This window comes from Bos javanicus, chromosome X (genome assembly GCF_032452875.1).
Source record: "Bos javanicus breed banteng chromosome X, ARS-OSU_banteng_1.0, whole genome shotgun sequence".
Lineage (NCBI taxonomy): Eukaryota > Metazoa > Chordata > Mammalia > Artiodactyla > Bovidae > Bos > Bos javanicus.
The window spans coordinates 86890322-86910263 of record NC_083897.1 but is presented as its reverse complement, the minus strand read 5'-3'; positions in this window follow the sequence as shown (position 1 = coordinate 86910263).

Sequence of the window (19942 nt, the reverse complement as noted above, 5' to 3'; positions counted from 1 at the left end):
GAAAAACTCCCTTTTGTGTTTCTTGCAGGGCAGGTCTAGTCGTGGGGTATACGCCTGCAGTTTTTGTCTGTCTGGGAAGGGCTTTATCTCTTCTTCATCTCTGAGGAATGACTTTTCTGGGTAGAGTATTCTTATGTGGCAGTGTTTTTCTTTAGCACTTTAAATATACCTTCCCAGTCTCTCCTGGCCTGCAAGTTTTCTGCTGAGAAACCCCAACTGCTAGCCTTATGGGCGTTCCCTTCATGGGAAGATTATTTTCCCTCTTTCTTCTTTCAAGATTTTTCTCTTGTCTTTGATTTCAGACATCCTTATTACAATATGTCTTGGAGAATATCTTTTCAGATTGCGTCTCTTGGGGGACTTATGAGATTCATAAACTTAGATGCCCAGATCTCTCCCCAGATTTGAGAAGTTCTCATCATTATTTCTTTAAATAAACTGTCTGCTCCTTTCTTCCTTTTCTCTCCTTCCAGGACTCCAGTCATGCATGGATTCTTTCTCTTAATGGTATCCAATAATTGACTTAGGCTATCTTTACCTGTTTCTTTCTCCTTTTTTCTCTTTGATTCCTCTGGCTTGATAATTTCAGATAACCTGTCTTTGAGATCACTGGCTTTTTCTTCTGCTTGGTCGAGTCTGCTGTTGATGTTCTCTATTGCATTCTTCAGTTCCATCATTGTACTCTTTAACTCTTGGACTTCTGTTTGGTGTTATTTTAATGGTTTTGATTTCTCTGTTGCACCTCTCATTTTGTTTATGTGTTATTTTCCTAATTTCATTCAGTTTTTAAAAAATCTGTGTTTTGTTTCAGTTCACTGAATTTCTGTAAGAGGATTATTGTGAATACTTTGTCAGACAGTTCATCGTTCTCCATTTCCTTAAGGTCAGATATTGGAGCTTTATTCATCTCCTGTCATGTTTCCCTGATTATTTGTGATCTTTGTGTCCTCGTGTTGGTGTCTGCTCATTTGGAGACGTTGGCATCTCTTCCAGTTTTTACATGCTGGCTTTGGCAGAGAAAGTCCTTCACCAGTCACCCTGTCCAGAGATTCAGATCACTCTCTTTCCATCAGTTTCTCTTTTTGCACATGTTAAAATAGATGATTTTAGAGATTTCTACATGCTAAAATAGAAGACTAAAGACTTTGGCTAGTAAGGCCAATGTCTGGGCTTCCTCAGTAATGGTTTCTATTGAGTGTGTCTTTTTCCTGTGTTTGGAATTTGTTTTCATATATTTTGTATATCTCCTGAGGTTCTTTTTTTCCCTTGAAAACTGCATATTTTATATAATATATTATGGCAACCATGAAAATCATATGTCTGATCCTCAGTCCCACCCCGGTTTTTGTCACTGTTATTGTTATAGTTCTATTTGTGTAACGATTTTCTGAAATAATTACGTAAAGTCTGTATTCTTTGTCATATGTGGCCACGAAAGGCTCTGCTTGGTTAGTCAGTGGTCTGTTAACAACTGGACAGACAGAGATGAGTTCCTTAAATACCTGGAATCAATAAGTTTCCCAGTGTGCCATGGGGCTCTGTGTACCTGTTAGGACTTACCTTCAACCCTTCAGTCACGACCCTTCATTGACAATCCTGCCTTAGCTTCCACTTTCTCCTTGCAAGGAGCTTCAAGGTCAGCCTGAATAAGACAGCTTACAGTCTTTTCATGTCTTTCCTGATCACAGGCACAATCTTATGCACAGCCTTCTACACCCCCGGGAATATATGGGAGCTTATCAAAGCTCTACATGGACATATCTATTCTCTAATTTTCCTTTTAACATTTTGGTTATCCTACTGTCTTCTCCACCTGTTTATCTACTTCTGGAGGCAGTTGTGGTCCTATTGCCTCTAACAGTTTTGGACAATTGTCCCTGGGGAAAATTTGTTTCCCATTGGGTGAGCTCTGAGTCAGACCAAATAAAGACAACCTTGTGAGTGATTGTCCACCGGGGCTTCCAGGGAATCACCAGACAGGTCAAATAATAACAATTTTCTGGGAATGGGTCTTTGATGGAATTCCAGTCCTGTTCTGTTCTCTCTGGCAGCTACCAGGCTGTTGGTGTTCATTGCAGTTTCAGGCTGTTGTTTCTCAAAGTTGCCATGAAGCTGGGGACGGAATGGAAACGGGACAAGTTAAAACACCAGAAAGCTTGCAGTTCTATCGCCAGTTTTCTCATTACTTTTAAGAAATAGATAATTTCCCAGAGGTTGTTACTCTTCTCTTTTAACCAACATCATCTTCAATTTGGGCTTGAAAGAAGGGTAGAGGTTCTCCAGGAAAACAAGGGGGTTTGAGTACAATATTCTTTGCACAGGGACAGACTTTTCATGGGAAAATTTGTATGCAAGAAAACCTGAGGAAGGAAATAGAACGCTGTGAATTCCAAGATAAATAAAATCTGAGTCTTCTCGGAATGTGCAACAGTGAACAGAGGGGACTTTTCCTGTTTCATGCCTGTTTTATGCTCTTCTTTCTAGGCACTTCCCCCTGTATCGTCTTGACCTCTTTATACATTTTCTATGTAAGAGGCACCAGCTGATACCCAGGCTTGCCTCTTTGGTGTTCAAGAGGGGTGAGAGACAAATGGATAGAAAAAGAAGTTGTCTCATCTTGGAGACAGTGTCTGCCACAAACTTCAAAATAACCTGTACCTTCTGGATCTCTAGAATAATAATGACTACAAAGACAGTGATGATGATAATATAAATAACAGCTAACACCTGCCTAAGTCTTCCTACTTGCCAAGGACTGTTGAAAATGTTGATTGGTATGGAAATAATATATACCCACAAGGACACTGTGGGGTAGATACTGTATTTTACCCAATGTGAAATGAGGGCCAAATACCTTTATTCCTCTCCCTATTCACAAAATTCCTGTGAATTCCAAATCCTATCAAATCAGGTGTATTGTACTGGCTACTCCAGTACAATGCCACACGTTGCAGTTGCCTTTCAGAGATACGATTTTCTGAATGGGTACACAGTTATTGGTGAAACTGCAAAAGGAAAAACACAATACAATGTTTCCTTGATTTACATGATCATTTCATATATAATATAGAAATGTCAGTCCATATTGAAACTGTGTAAACTGTATGATTTGTGGTTATACACAAAATGGAGTTTGTTTCTACCTTGGGATGCTTTTAAATGGCTTTTTCACTTCAACTTGTATTCAGTAAGCTATTTGACGACCATGTTATCTTCCACTTAAGGGATGTTCGGCACATCCCTGATCTTGAACACCCAGTAATTCCCTCCCATCTTTTTTTTTTTTTTTCTTTCTATTTTAGAGATTGGTTTGTGGTCTCGGACCTCCGCTCTCTCTCACTTTTTAATTTTTTTGGTTTTTGGTCACACTGCACAGCAGACAGGATCTTAGTTCCCCAATCAAGGATCAAACACGTGATCCTTGCCATGGAAGCTCAGAGTCTTAAACACTGGACCACTAGGGAATTCCCCCCCGCCCCACCCCACATTTATCTTTTGACATTCAAAACCACCCATACACATTTCCAAAACATGCACTAGGTTTTGGAGTTATCACTCTATTGAAAGTACTGCCCTGGACTCTGTCATCAATAACTGCAAGTCATATCAATTTCAAGCATTGCAATGTCCCAATAAATACTTCCTCTCTCCAACCCACTTCCAAAGTGCCCTGAAACTGACAGTTCGACAACCCCCAATGGGACCTACTCTCCATTAGCCCTGCAAATTTTTACTGTTCTTCACACTTTTTATGTCCTTGTTTCCCTCCTTACCCAGTTTCAGGCCTTTGATCAATTATTAAAATACCTCTCCTATGTATAAATAACCTCAAATCTCCCTCCCCACCCCCACCCCCCACCCCCCCACCGTGTCACCCACCCTCTACCTCATATCAAAGTTCCATTTCTGTCAGATCATCTCCATACCTACTTAAAACCTGCAGGCCTCCAATGCCCAGTTGAATGTAGCTAGAGAAACCATGATGAATGGTACCATCTTAAATCCATGATCAAGAATCTCAAGTGGGTCTTTAAAGTTGTCTGAAAATAAATAATACTACACTTTCCTAGTCCAGATCTTTCCAATTGTGGCTGAATATTAGAAAAAGATATAAGAGCTTTTAGTAATACCAATGCTCTGACTCTGTGTCTAGAAAGTCTGCATTTAATTGGTAGTACAAACCATTAACAGCTCTCCAGGTGATTCTTTTGTTTGTTTTTTGGTATTTGGGTTAAAAAATTTTATCTTTGTTCTGTTTCATTGAGATATATTTGACATACAGCACTATATGAATGTATAGTGTCCAGCATAATGACTTGATTTATAGATATAGTGAAATCATTATCACCACAAGTTCAGTGGTCAACTCCTATTTGAGAAGGGAGCCAAGAATATTCATTGAATATTTAATGGAGTAGTCATTCTTCAATAAACGGTGCTGGGACAATTGGATATTCACATGAAAAGAATGAAACTAGACCCCTATCTTTCTCCAGGTAATTCTACCATGAAGCTGGAGTTAAGAACCAATGCCCTAGCTCATTCATTCTCTTGCTCTCTTGGATGACCCTTTCCTACATTGTCTCTCTCTCCTATCCTCATTCACTGCCACTGACTTTGTTTTCCACTTCACTAAAAACATAGAGGCAATAAGAGAAGAACATCTACAAACTCCCACTGTCATTGCATGCCACCTGTGCTCATGATACTTGGCACTTCGTCCAGTGTTTCAAATGAACTCCCAGGGCTTCTCTCTAAAGCCATTTCATTCCACTCATGCACTGGGGTCCCACTCATACTTGACAGTTTCCCAAGGAAGTTGCTTTAGAAATTCTCCCACCCACTCCCTCTCTTTCCTTCTTTTTCTCTTTCATTCTTGTCAGTAAACAGACATGCTGTAACTTCCCCCACTTACGCCCCCCAGCTGCCATACCATTTTTCTCTCCCTCTTTCTGGCAAATATCCTTCAAATGCATATCTATTTTCACTGTCTCCAAATCCTTTCCTCCCATTCTCACATAAACATACTCCACTCAGGCTTTCTCTCTTAATTCTCCGCTGAAACTGCTTTGTATCAGGGTCACAAACGACCTCCCTGTTGCTAAATCCAATTGCTGTTTCCCTGGTCTTCATCTTACTTGACCCTCTCGGCTGCATTTGAGGCAATTGATCACTCCTTCCTCCTTGAAACTTTTTCTTCACCTGGCTTCTAGAGAACCATTTTTTTCCTGGTGTTCCTCCTACCTTCTCAGATTTTGCTTGTCTTCTTTATCTTGACTTCTGGATGTGGTTGGCTGTGAGCTCCATATTTAGGCTTCTTAACATCTCTAGTTACTCTCACTCCCATCGAGAGTTCATCCTGGCTAGTGACTCAGAACCCCGTCTGGAGCAGGGGTTTTCTGTTTTGCCTTTTTTTTTTTTTTTTTGGATTGTGATAAAGTTATGGCCAATTATTTATTCTAGATCCTTTTCTCTGAGTAAAAAGACAGAATCTCACAAGGGAAAATGAACAGACAAATTCTTAACCTCTTTGTCTTTTCTCTATATTGCTACTATAGTTATGACATGACACATATTATTACATCATATTGCTTTATACTTTATATGCTTATGTTTTCTTTGTTTTCTTCAATTTTTTATATGGTTGGTGCTTTTGCCAATTTCCTTTTTACCCTTTCTGCTCATTTGTAAGGTTCTTAGCCTATCTCTTTTTTAAATGTAGTTGATTTACAGTATTATATTAATTTCAGGTATATACAGAAACATTAATTCAAAAAGATACATGCATCCTAATGCTCACAGCAGTGGTGAAATTCTGCCATTTGCATCTACGTGGGTGGACCTAGGGAACATTATACTTAGTGAAATAAGTCAGAGAAAGTCAAGTCCTGCATGATATCACTTATATGTGGAACCTGAAAAATAATACAAATGAACACACACTCACACACACACACACGGACACACACATATTCGTCCTATCTTTAACTCTACTCTTGGTGTCTTTAGGTCAGTGGTTTTCAGTGCAAGGCACCTGCACCAGCAGCATCAGCATAACCTGGGAATTTACAATGCTCATCTCAGACTCACTCACTCAGAAACTCTAAATCATAACAATCTGAGTTTTCACATAACCCACCCTCTGCATGTTGCTAATGTATACAAAATTTGTTTATGTCTCTAATTTTCAGTTACTGTCAGAAATAGAACAGTATATACTGGCTATCCTGTATGAAAGCTGAAGATTTAGTGCCTTTATCCTTCTCATATCTACCCATTTCCTGCCCTCCCTGTAAATGTTTTATTGGTTGCTATCCTCTCAGATCGAGGGACATGTTGTCATGCTGGCACGATTATCCCTAGAGCAGCTTCTTCCTTGCCCACTCTTAATCATATTGCTGCTGCTGCTAAGTTGCTTCAGTCGTGTCTGACTCTGTGCGATAGGTTGAACACTTAGGTTGTTTGCTATCATTAATATTACAGGGATGCCTACTCGTGCTGTCATTCTATATTGACCAGAAGCATAATACCTATGTATAGCTTAAATTGCTCCAGCTAGTTTATATGGTTTACTCTCCTTAACGTCTCAGCACACGCCCCTGGTTGGGAGACTAGAAACTAGTCAAAAGTAGTGTTTGTAGCCCTGTGGTCATGTTTGTGGAAGAGTCTGGCCTGCTTTCTTGGTGGAATTCTCTCTGTGCTTTGTTAAGCTTCTTTACAGTGTTTCTGTTGTGGTCTTTCTTCTCTAAATATAGAGCTTTCCCCAAAGACTGAGGTTAGAAATTTACATGCCTCCAGTAAATCATACCTGGGCCAACGTTACTGGCAGTTTGTATGCTGCAATTTTGACTCTGTGGAAGGGAAATCCTAACATTCTGTGAGCTCCTGTGAGAGAGTCTCTCCATCCTCAGTGTATGTACTGTGGCAATTAGAAACTTTGGGGAGGCATTGAGATGACTGCATTCACCACCCAGAACCTCTCTGCCCAGAGAAAATCACTGCAAAGATGTTACTGTATTTCATTCACTCCTTTTCTCCAGAAATGCATGCATGTATGTAGGTATATAGATATAGCTATCTACATAGGTACATATCTACATACATACATATACATACTGTATTTACACTACCTTTGGGAATAAAAAGAATTTAAAATGCTCTTTTATCATTCAGTACAATGAAAAACTTAATTGTATGGATACCCAAAAGTCCATCAAATGTTTTAGCATAATTATTTAACTACTTCCCTAATTATTTCTACTATAATTAGTACTATAGTGAATACCTTTGTTCATAAATATTTCAAGGAATATATTTCTCTTATTAAAATAATCAAGTGGAGATGAAAGGTTTAAGATGTGTTACAACAAAATGATATGTGATTCAAATAGAGGTTTGTGGCTGTATTCCATTGACATGTACCAAGGAGCAAATGAAGAGTAAGTGACAATTTAAGCAAGGTCAGAGTTTTATAGGGTAGCAGGAAAGATGTTCTTGCTGTTTTCGATTAGGCAGCAGTTTTCTTCTTTAACTGCAAGTCACAGTTGGAGGTTGTTCCTGGTTGTGTGCTGTTTGCTTGGGTTGATTGATGCAACCTCAATAAACAAGAGAGCAGTATTTTCTGAGAAAAGTTTTTGCAAGCCTTGTAGCCAAAGTTTGCAAAGTGGGGGAGGTAGAAAGGAAAGGAAGGAAGGAAGGAAGGAAAGGACGGGAAAAAAACGAGAGGAAAGGAAAGCAAAGGAAGGAAGAGGAAAGGAAGAAAGAAAGGGAGAAATTGGAGACCTTTCATCATGCCTGTTTTAGTCCTTTCACAGTCCCCTTGGCCAAACTGAATTCTTTTTCACTGCTGGACCATCTAGAAAAAGATATAGACAGATATAGATATGGATGTGGATATGGATATAGATATAGATATAGACATAGTATAGATATAGATATGTTCAGCCAGACTTCTCAGGAGCTAGAGTTAAAGGAACTTCTTGAGAAGAGTTGGAAGAGGCTTGTTCTTTGGCTTTTTGTTTTCCTTAATCGTGGCTTGAATCATCTGCTTGGTACTGCTGTTTTGATTAGATGTGATAAGACTGACTTAATGAGGAGTCACTAGCCCTTGAGGGGGGAAAACGTGTAAGGAAGACAGCCCTACTTGGAATCTATAGGAAAAGATGTCCCATCCCTTCTACCTGAAGCTGACTCAAAATGTCCCGAGAGGTAGGACAATGTCATTCAGTTATCAAATGTTTTAGTTATCTTCACAGATGTGTTAATACATCAAAAAGGCACAGTAAAGGTTTCTGGGATTCCACTGGATTCCACTTGCAGCAGTTTTCAGCAGTGACAGTGCATGTTCTCCCCCTAGTGCCAGAATGATTCCAGTTGATGATGGGAGACAGCCTTTTGTCTGGGAGTTTCTGTATTTATCAAGCAAGTATGCCAATACTTTTAATGGTATCAGTGAGTGGCTCAGGTGAATTCATAGATGATGGCATGGAATACTCAGGCATTACATCCAGGAACTGTGTAATTGTGTGGTCTACAGGGTACCCCTCAGGTGATAGCTGCAGCATAAAATCCATCCCGAGCAATGGAGAGTCCTTAAAAACTGGTGTTTTTTCTATCAGCTTCTTCACACAATTTCTCTTCATCATCAGTGGCAATGGATGTTTTTCAGAAGGGTCTACCTGCCCCTAACCTAAGCTGTTCTTCTGGTTTAGATGATAGCTTATGGTGAACGGTGGCAGATTCATGATCTCCAAAGAAGGTTTAGCTTTGGGACCAGGGACCAGGGTTGATCACTCAAGAGCTTTTGTGTAGCAGAGTTTTATCAAAGTATGAAAAGGGACAGAGAAAGCTTCTGACATAGACATCAGAAGGGGGACAGAGAATGCCCCCTCACTAGTCTTAGCAAGGGAGCTATATACTTTTTAAATTGGTTATTACAGTAAATCAAAGGAATGACTCAAGGTTGTAAAGGTCTTCCTAGACCAACTCCCATAATTTACATTTTAAGATGACAGGATTAGAACTAACAGTAGAAAGATCTTACCAGACCCACTCCCATAATGTACATTGTAAGATAACAGGATTAGTCATTAGGTCCTCAGGAAGGAGAAACATATCCTCAAGCAGGATACATTGTTGTTATGTAATCCTTAGTACAGAGTTTAAGCTGAGTTGTTTTGTTGTACAATCATCAGCTCTAGGCTTAAAGAAAAAAAAATGTTTTATGAATAAAACAAACAAACACGTTTGTCCTTTTGTCCTCCTTGAGAACTCCAGACCCCTATCTCCTCTTTGAGAACACCAGATTCTCTCTCCTCTTTGGGGATCCCGGACTCTTATCAACCTACCTAGAAATTGACTCTCTCATTCCCCGTTTTTCTTTTAGGAGAATGATGTTGCCGAGGGAAAGGGGCATCGTTTTTTGTTCCATAACTACTTCCTGCTGTTGAAGGGCGTCATTCCTCGCCCCTCAATTGTTGAGGCAACATATTCTCCTAGCCCTCATATTGAGGGTCTCTGATCTAGGGGCCCCACGTAATAGTTGAAGGAGGCTGTGGCACTCCTAGGAGCCTGGACAACCATTTGTAACTTAAAAGCTTTCAGACGGTTAGAAACAAATCCAGTTACACAGTTGCAGATGCAGGGAGCAAACAGTAAAAACAATTAGAACAATTAGAATTATTACAATTAAGATAGTTTTGACTATGGGGAGCTAGTTAACCTTTCCCAAAGTGAGGTGACTGAAGCTTCAAGAGAATCCATAGCCTGAATCATCTTGTTCGTGTGTTTAGTATGTGAGTAGCATTAGTACTCACATCTGGTATATGTGTGCAACTTTGGGTATGAATAATGGCACAAGTTCCTCCTTGTGCGGCTGTTAGAATATCTAAGGCCAATCTGTTTTGTAAAACCGCCTTTCTAATTTGTATTTGTTTAGCATTAAGGGCTGAACTAGCTTTGTGAGAATCTTGTAAAGCCTGTTGAGTTAAGTTAGTCAGAGCATCAACTCGTAGCGTAACATCTGTGTCCCCAGAGAGGGGATAGATATTGCAGCCAGATAATCATACCAGTGAAATACAGACCTTGCCCAGCGAGTTTTAAGGTGCAGCAGATCAGCAGGATTCTCTGGAAGCTCTGAAAATATGAAGCCACGAGTAAAAAGCTAGACCTAGGGTGCACCTCCCTATCCAGCCAGGGGGAAGCCATGCCCATAGATAAGAGCCACATATCCAATAGGTCCTGTTGGGAGCAAACCAGCGTGACTGAGGGATCCAGTCCCAATGAGTTCCTGGCCAGGCAAAAGGAGGGCCTGAACTGGAATTGGAAAACACAGGAATGATGACATTGCATATTTCTTGAGGCAAAAATCCCAATTGTTTCCGATCCTTTTAATTAAGTTGTCAGCTAACTTCTGGGGATGGCTCTATTTGTTCCCAGCTTATGGGAGCATTAGGTAGTAGGCATCCCTTTTCAGGAGTTAGCCATATGACCTCATCCCATATTTGATAAACATTAGGCAGGAAACCATGAGATCTAGACCCATTTACTTTCTTAATGTTCAGCAAAATAGACATTAAATCAAGATACTGTATGATCAAAGTTGAAAGTCACATTATATCCATAGTTAAGGTACAGAGTGTTACACCAGTCCATTTTAGGATTGCTAGATGTCATCAGATTAAAGAGAAGCATCACATGTGATTGTTGTTGGTGAAGATATTTTCACAGAGTTGAAGAAAGTCTTTTCCCTGAAATGGAAAAACCCACCATGGGAACACTTCAACTGATGAAGAGGGGAGCACTCCGCAGACCCAGCAATTAGACCGATTGTGGAATGCAGCATGAGAATGAGCCCAGGACAGAAAGGCGTTGTCTTGAGGGTCAAATGGCAGACTCGGGACGTTTGGAGTCAGCAGAAGCAGGCCCATGTAGATTATCAGGCCCATCTGAAAAGTAAAAGGTAAAAGCATAGAGGATAAAGACGTAAAATGACATGGTTTAGTTTTGGTCAGGGTGCCACTTCTTAACTTGAGTGTGGTGCACCCAGGAATCAATTCCTGGCACCTTGACAGCTGTGGGAGAAGAAAGAATAACCTGGTAAGGGCCTTCCCAGAGGGGCTCGAGAGACTGATCTCCAGATCCCAATGTCTTTTTCAAGACCTCGGTGCCTGGTTCAGAGGCTTGTTTGACTCAGGCTGGGTCAGGAGTCACCTCCCAGAGTTTCTGTAATGTCTGTTGAAAGGCTGAAAGCTGCGTCACATAGTTAATTCTAAGGCTTCAGGGTCTATAACAATGTCTGTGCATAAGAAGGGTCTTCCATAGATACATTCAAAGGGGGACAAGTCCTTCCTTTTTAGGGGCAGTCTGAGCCCTCATTAAAGCTATGGGTAGAACTTTAAGCCAATCGTCCTGTGTCTCTTGAGTTAATTTACATAGATGTCTCTTAATAATATCATTAGCCTTTTCAACTTTTTCTGAAGATTAGGTTCTCCAGGAACAGTGTAAATGATACTCTATTCCTAGAGCTTTCGACATCCCTTGAGTTACAGCAGCTTTAAAGGTGGAGCATTATTGCTCTGAACTTTAGAGTTTAAGATCCCACTTACATCATGACAAGTCAGTACAGTAAGATTTCGCCCATTCCTTAACCTCAGGCTTTAATGGATACTGCTTTTGATGTGGAAATAGGTGAGGGTCTTTGAGCTTGATAGGGACAAGAACAGTATTTTGTGCTCAATCCACAGTTTTTCCATCAGCCCACACTTTAGGATTTACATTTTGTTCAATTAATGGGAGAGAAAGAGCAGACTCCATATTCATGAAAACAGAGGCCTGGACCTTCCTCAGTCTGTCCCTCCTGAGAAGGGGTGAGGGGGACTCTGGCATGATCAGAAACTCGTGGGAAAACAGCACAGAGTCCCAGTTGCAGCTTAAAGGATGACTGAATATTTCAGTCATAGCGTTTGGCTCATCCTGACAGTCCCATTACAGTAGTGGATCAGGAGGAAAGCAGACCAGGGGCTTCAGTGAGCACAGAGAAAGTTGCCCCAGTGTCCAAAAGAAAATCGACTGATTGGCCCCCCACAGTTATTAATACCCGGTGTTCCTCGGGTGTTATTAGAACAGGAGCTTGTGTGGGGATCCCTGGGCACCTTCAGTCCTGATTGTCCTGAGAGTCTGACCCCTGAGACCTGTGCCTCTGGGGGCAGTCTCTCCTCCAGGGTGGTCCTTTACAGACCAGACAGGGAGCCAGGGGCGGCTTAGACCCCTGAGAGCAACTTCGCTTGAGATGCCCCTCCTTTCCACAGTAATAGCAAGCCCATCCCTTTTCACCTGGGTTCCTCTGGACATTTTTCTCTTCAGGCTGATTCATAGCAGTTTTCATAGCCATCACTAGAGCCTGAGCCTTTTCTTTGGTTCTTTTCTGTTGTCCTTTCCCCTTCTCATATTCTCTACTCTAATATACCGTCTGAGCCAGCTGTAACAGTGTTTTAAAGACTGATTTGGCCCAAACGCCTGTGTTTGTAACTTACAGCAGATATCTGGTGCTGACTGAGTGACTGAGTGAGAAATCTATCTTTTAAGATCATTCCTCCTCTGCACATTTGGGATCAATGTCAGTAAACTTGTGGAGAGCCTCCCGTAGTCTATCTAGGAATTTACCAGGAGTTTCCTTCTCTACCTGTTCTATGTCAGCCAACTTAGCATAATTTAGAGGCTTAGTTCGAGCTCTCTTAAGCCCTTCAATAATGCAATTGACAAAGTGGGTCTGCTCCTATCTCCCTTCCTCTTTGTGATAATCCCAGTCTGGCTCTGCTGTGGGAACTGCTTGGCTCCCTGTAGGGAGGAGGGCTAGTTCGTGTTACCTCTTTCCTCTTGTCTCACGTTCAAGCCATTCATCTCCAAAAATAGTAACTTCCCCAAAATCTCAAGCTCTCGAGTCACGAGTCAGCGTCTGTCCCAAGACATACATTATATCTCTCCAAGTAAGCTCATAAAGTGAGTCCTGTAAAGGTTTCTATGTACTTTTCTGGATCATCTTGTCTCCCAGATCTCTCTTTATCTGTTGTACCTCTGGGTAGGAAAAGGGCTTATGGATTTTTATGGATTGGTTATTTTTCCCAGTGTGGGCCTCCTGGAGAGGCAGTAAGTTGTGTGGCTGTTCCTCAGCCCCTCTAGCTACGCTTCACTTACGTTCCGAGGGATAGATTAGAGAAACCTGCTTTTTCTCATCCTCATCCTCTTTCTCATATTTTACCTTAGTTTTAGTTATCTGCACCTTCTCTACTTTGACTGTCTGAGTTCCCATTGAAACCAGAGTAGTCTGAGGCTGCATTGGAACTGGGGTTGTTTGAACTTCTATCGAGACTGAGGCAACCCTTCCTGGAGGGGTGCCTTGACCCTCAGCTTGCTCAGTTGTGAGCCCCGGATACAGAAGCAGAGGCAGAGTAAGAGCATAGGAGGGAGCTGAAGGCTTTACACCCAAATCTGTACCCTTAGGACTTAAGTCTGGTATATCTCACAGAGAGAAAAAGAGTAACACATATGGCACTTCTACCCATTTCCCTTGTTTTCTACAGAACCGGTCTAGTTGTAAAACAATATCGTAGTTAAGAGACCTTTCAACTGGCCACCCTTGTCTGCCACCCTCCAATGGATATTGTGGCCATGCAGATTTGCAAAGGAAAGTCAGGTGTGTCTTCTTTATGCTCTGGGGGTCAAACTTATCCCAGGTTTTCAGCACACAATCCAAGGGTATGGGTCTGGAACTTAGAGAGTGGAGGAGGAAATGGCAACCTACTCCAGTATTCTTCCCTGGAGAATCCCAAGGACAGAGGAGCCTGGTGGGCTGCCGTCTGTGGGGTCACACAGAGTCAGACACGACTGAAGCGACTTAGCAGCAGCAGCATCTGTAAGAGAGAAAAAAGTGGCAACCAGCGCCTCTGCTTCTTTCCATCGGAGGTGTTCCTCCCTGCTCTAGATGGGGGTGGAGACAGACTTTCCACCAAAGCTTTTCCTTCCCTAGACGGACTTAGTCTGTCACTTACTGACTCAGGCGCCTTCCCTTCAGCCCGCTCATTCTACCATCGAGGCAAGGGGGAGATGCACCAGGGGTAGACCTGATGGCATCCCAAATTGATTTCTAGTTCCATACCACCACGACCTTTGTTTGATTTGTCCTTTTCCTCTGATGCCACCTGGGGTGTAACAGAGTAGTTTCCTGGAACGTTTCCCAAGCTGGGACTGCTAGGGGAAGCATCCATCTTACGAGTGCCTGTGCACATTCCTGAGTACAGTCCTGACCACAGTGGAAGTGGTGAGTTATAAAGGGACAAACAACAATCAATATGTCCCTTCTTTATGTCACCACACCAGTGTATGTGACAGCAAAAGAGGTGGTAGAGGGTCGTGCAGTGAGGAAAAAGTGACTTTTGTCCTCAAGCTATTAGGGCCAATCCTTCCAGCTCATTTTCACAGATTCCACAAAAGGAATATCTGAGGAGTTGAGACAGAAGGCACTGGAGAGCTTTCTCTGGTCTGCTAAGAGCTAGCACTACCAAAGGAAGAAGCCCATTGTACTTCCAGTCTGGAATTCCTGACCTATGTTCTTAGAAACCTCATGCTCTCTAGCAGCACTTCCATCCATGTAGTTCGGAGGCACAGGTATGGCAAGGACTCGCTTTTAGGACTCTGGCCCCATATGGAAGCAGTCAAGAGAGAGACGCCGCTGAAGCTAGAGTTTCACCTAGTTCCCAAAGGTGCTGCTGGAGCTAGAGTTCCACCTCATTCCTGAACATGCTCCTAGCAAGTCTGGGTTCCCCATGACTACCAAGCTTGGGGTCTAAGTAAAAGTACACAGTAATGGCATGGATCACAAGTCCCTTGAAAATCTATGATCTGACGGATTAGGTTAGCAGTTCTAATTCCCCATGCAATTATGAAATGGTGGAAGAGACCAGGAAAAGGTGACCAAGAAAGGAAAGTTCAGCCCACGTGCTTTGCCCTTTTCTGGCCACTCCCCTCGAAGGGTAGTTGGGTGTCTCTTGGCATCAGCAGGTGGGTATAAACTCCCAACAAGGCTCCCTTTTTGGGGGCTGTCTCAGTCATTACGAGGCACCGTGAAACTGCAGAGCAGGGCTCAGTGCTCATTTCATACTCATTTTGGTACATCTCTTTCATTCTACATTCACACAGACAGGCACAGCATAGAGTTAGTAAAGTAAAGCAGAAAACGTGTATACTGAGAAAGCAGAGACTAGAGCTCTGAGTGTTTTTACCTTGTCCTGAAGATCCTGGACGAAGCCCCAAGATGTTAGCTTACAGTGAACGGTATCAGATTCATGATCTCCAAAGAAGAAGATTTAGCTTTGGGACCAGGGACCAAGCTTGATCACTCAAGAGCTTTTGTGTAGCAGAGTTTTATCAAAGTATGAAAAGGGACAGAGAAAGCTTCTGACATAGACATCAGAAGGGGGACAGAGAATGCCCCCTCACTAGTCTTAGCAAAGGAGCTATATACTTTTTTAATTGGTTATTACAGTAAATCAAAAGAATGACTCAAGGTTGTAAAGGTCTTCCTAGACCAATTCCCATAATTTACATTTTAAGATGACAGGATTAGAACTAACAGTAGAAAGATCTTACCAGACCTACTCCCATAATATACATTGTAAGATAACAATAAGAGAGTCAGAAGGTCCTCAAGAAGGAGAAACATGTCCTCAAGTGCGATACATTGTTGTTATGTAATCCTCAGTACAGAGTTTTAGCTGAGTTGTTTTGCTGTATTATCATCAGCTCTGGGCTGAAAGGAAACAATGTTTTATGTGACTAAGACAAAGGAGTGTCAGCTCAGTTCTGTTCAGTTCAGTTCAGTCACTCAGTCGTGTCCGACTCTTTGCAACCCCATGAATCGCAGCACGCCAGGCCTCCCTGTCCATCACAAACTCCCGGAGTTCACCCAGACTCACGTCCATCGAGTCAGTGATGCCATCCAGCCATCTCATCCTCTGTCGTCCCCTTCTCTTCCTGCCCCCAATCCCTCCCAGCATCAGAGTCTTTTCCAATGAGTCAACTCTTCGCATGAGGTGGCCAAAGTACTGGAGTTTCAGCTTTAGCATCATTCCTTTCAAAGAAATCCCAGGGCTGATCTCCTTCAGAATGGACTGGTTGGATCTCCTTGCAGTCTAAGGGACTCTCAAGAGTCTTCTCCAACACCACAGTTCAAAAGCATCAATTCTTCAGCACTCAGCCTTCTTCACAGTCCAAGTCGCACATCCATACATGACCATAGGAAAACAATAGCCTTGACTAGACAGACCTCTGTTGGCAAAGTAGTGTCTCTGCTTTTGAATATGCTATCTAGGTTGGTCATAACTTTCCTTCCAAGGAGCAAGCGTCTTTTAGTTTCATGGCTGCAGTCACCAACTGCAGTGATTTTGGAGCCAAAAAGATAAAGTCTGACTCTGTTCCACTGTTTCCCCATCTATTTCCCATGAAGTGATGGGACCGGATGCCATGATCTTCATGTTCTGAATGTTGAGCTTTAAGCCAACTTTTTCACTCTCCACTTTCACTTTCATCAAGAGGCTTTTTAGTTCCTCTTTCCTTTTTGCAATAAGGGTGGTGTCATCTGCATATCTGAGGTTATTGATATTTCTCTCGGCAATCTTGATTCCAGCTTGTGTTCTTCCAGTCCAGCGTTTCTCATGATGTACTCTGCATAGAAGTTAAATAAGCAGGGTGGCAATATACAGCCTTGATGTACTCCTTTTCATCTTTGGAACCAGTCTGTTGTTCCATGTCCAGTTCGAACTGTTGCTTCCTGACCTGCATACAAATTTCTCCAGAGGCAGGTCAGGTGGTCTGCTATTCCCATCTCTTTCAGAATTTTCCACAGTTTATTGTGATCCACAGAGCCAAAGGCTTTGGTATAGTCAATAAAGCAGAAAAAGATGTTTTCCTGGAACTCTCTTGCTTTTTCCATGATCCAGCGGATGTTGGCAATTTGATCTCTGGTTCCTCTGCCTTTTCTAAAACCAGCTTGAACATCTGGAAGTTCACAGGACACATATTGCTGAAGCCTGGCTTGGAGATTTTTGAGCATTACATTACTAGCGTGTGAGATGAGTGCAATTGTGTGGTAGTTTGAGCATTCTTTGGCATTGCCTTTCTTTGGGATTAGAATGAAAACTGACCTTTTCCAGTCCTGTGGCTACTGCTGCGTTTTCCAAATTTGCAAGCATATTGAATGCAGCACTTTAACAGCATCATCTTTCAGGATGTGAAATAGCTCCCCTGGAATTCCATCACCTCCACTAGCTTGTTCGTAGTGATGCTTTCTAAGGCCCACTTGACTTCACATTCCAGGATGTCTGGCTCTAGGTCAGTGATCACACCATCGTGATTATCTGGCTCGTGAAGATCTTTTTGTACAGTTCTTCCGTGTATACTTGCCACCTCTCCTGAATATCTTCTGCTTCTGTTAGTCCCATATCATTTCTGTCCTTTCTCGAGCCCATCTTTGCATGAAATGTTCCCTTGGTATCTCTTGTTTTCTTGAAGAGATCTCTACTCTTTCCCATTCTGTTGTTTTCCTCTATTTCTTTGCATTGATCACTGAGGAAGGCTTTCTTATTTCTTCTTGCTATTCTTTGGAACTCTGCATTCAGATGCTTATATCTTTCCTTTCGTCCTTTGTTTTACGCTTCTCTTCTTTTCACAGCTATTTGTAAGGCCTCCCCAGACAGCCATTTTGCTTTTTTGAACTTCTTTTCCATGGGGATGGTTTGATCCCTGTCTCCTGTACAATGTCACGAACCTCATTCCATAGTTCATCAGGCACTCTATCTATCAGATCTAGGCCCTTAAATCTGTTTCTCACTTCCACTGTATAATCATAAGGGATTTGATTTAGGTCATACCTGAATGGTCTAGTGGTTTTCCCTACTTTCTTCAATTAAAGTCTGAATTTGGCAATAAGGAGTTCATGATCTGAGCCACAGTCAGCTCCTGGTCTTGTTTTTGCTGACTGTGTAGAACTTCTCCATCTTTGGTTGCAAAGAATATAATCAGTCTGATTTTGGTGTGGACCATCTGTTGATGTCCATGTGTAGAGTCCTCTCTTGTGTTGTTGGAAGAGGGTGTTTTTTATGACCAGTGCATTTTCTTGGCAAAACTCTGTGAGTCTTTGCCCTGCTTCATTCCGTATTCCAAGGCCAAATTTGGCTGTTACTCCAGGTGTTTCTTGATTTCCTACTTTTGCATTCCAGTCCCCTATAATGAAAAGGACATCTTTTTTGGGTGTTAGTTCTAAAAGGTCTTATAGGTCTTCATAGAACAGTTCAACTTCAGCTTCTTCAGCCTTACTGGTTGGGCCATAGACTTGGATTACTGAGATATTGAATGGTTTGCCTTGGAAACGAACAGAGATCATTCTGTCATTTTTGAGATTGCATCCAAGTACTGCATTTCAGACTCTTTTGTTGACCATGATGGCTACTCCATTTCTTCTGAGGGATTTCTGCCCACAATAGTAGATATAATGGTCATCTGAGTTAAATTCACCCATTCTAGTCCATTTGAGTTCGCTGATTCCTAGAATGTTGACATTTACTCTTGCCATCTCTAGTTTGACCACGTCCAATTTGCCTTGATTCATGGACCTGACATTCCAGGTTCCTATGCAATATTGCTCTTTACAGCATCAGACCTTGCTTCTATCACCAGTCACATCCACAGCTTGGTATTGTTTTTGCTTTGGCTCCATCCCTTCATTCCTTCTGGAGTTATTTCTCCACTGATCTCCAGTAGCATATTGGGCACCTACTGACCTGGGGAGTTCCTCTTTCAGTATCCTCTCCTTTTGCCTTTTCATACTGCTCATGGGGTAGTCAAGGCAAGAATACTGAAGTGGTTTGCCATTCCCTTCTCCAGTGGACCACATTCTGTCAGATCTCTGCACCATGACCTGCGCCTCTTGGGTTGCCCAAGGGTATGACTTAGTTTCATTGAGTTAGACAAGGCTGTTGTCCTAGTGTAATTAGATTGACTAGTTTTCTGTGATTATGGTTTCAGTGTGTCTGCCCTCTGATGCCCTCTTGCAACACCTACCGTCTTAATTGGGTTTCTTCTACCTTTGGCGCAGGTGGCTGTGACTGGCGCACTAAGCGCAGGCAGCTGCGACCGGCACTCTAAACATGGCCAAGAGGAGCTACCCCACGTCCGAGGTCAGGGGCAGCGGCGGAGAGTGCCAGACTGTGACGGTGCAGGAAAGGCTGAGAGGAGCTACCCCGCATCCGAGGTCAGTGGGGGCAGCCGAGAGGAGCTACCCCGCGTCTTAGGTCAGGGGTGGCAACAAGAGGAGTTACCCCGCGTCCAAGGTCAGCGGCGGCGGCTGGGAGGAGGCACCCCATGCCCCCATGCCTGAGGCCAGGGTTGGCGGCCGGGAGGAGTAATCCTACGCCCGAGGCCAGGGACGGCGGCTGGGAGGACCAACCCCATGTCCTAGGAGCCATGGCTGCTCGGCCGCAGGCGGGCCTAGAGGAGGTATCCCATGTTGAAGGTCAGGAAGGGCAGTGGTGAGGAGATACCCCTCGTCCAAGGTAAGGAGCAGCGGCTGCGCTTTGGTGGAGCAGCCGTGAAGAGATACCGCATGCCCAAGGTAAGAGAAACCCATCATAAACATGGAATGCTAAAACTAAAGTTGGTAAAGCCCTTGGACAGTTTTCCATGGCCACAAATATGACCATTCACTTTAATATATGGAAGATCAACCCCAGCTGGGACTCACAGTTTATCTACTTATTAATTCACATGAGGCCAGCCCATATACTTGGGAATCTCATCCGCAATTTTGGATTCTACCATTTTTACAAGCTGATAAGATTAATTACTTGAAAGCACTCATACAACACTTCGAGCTTTATCACACAGATTTGAG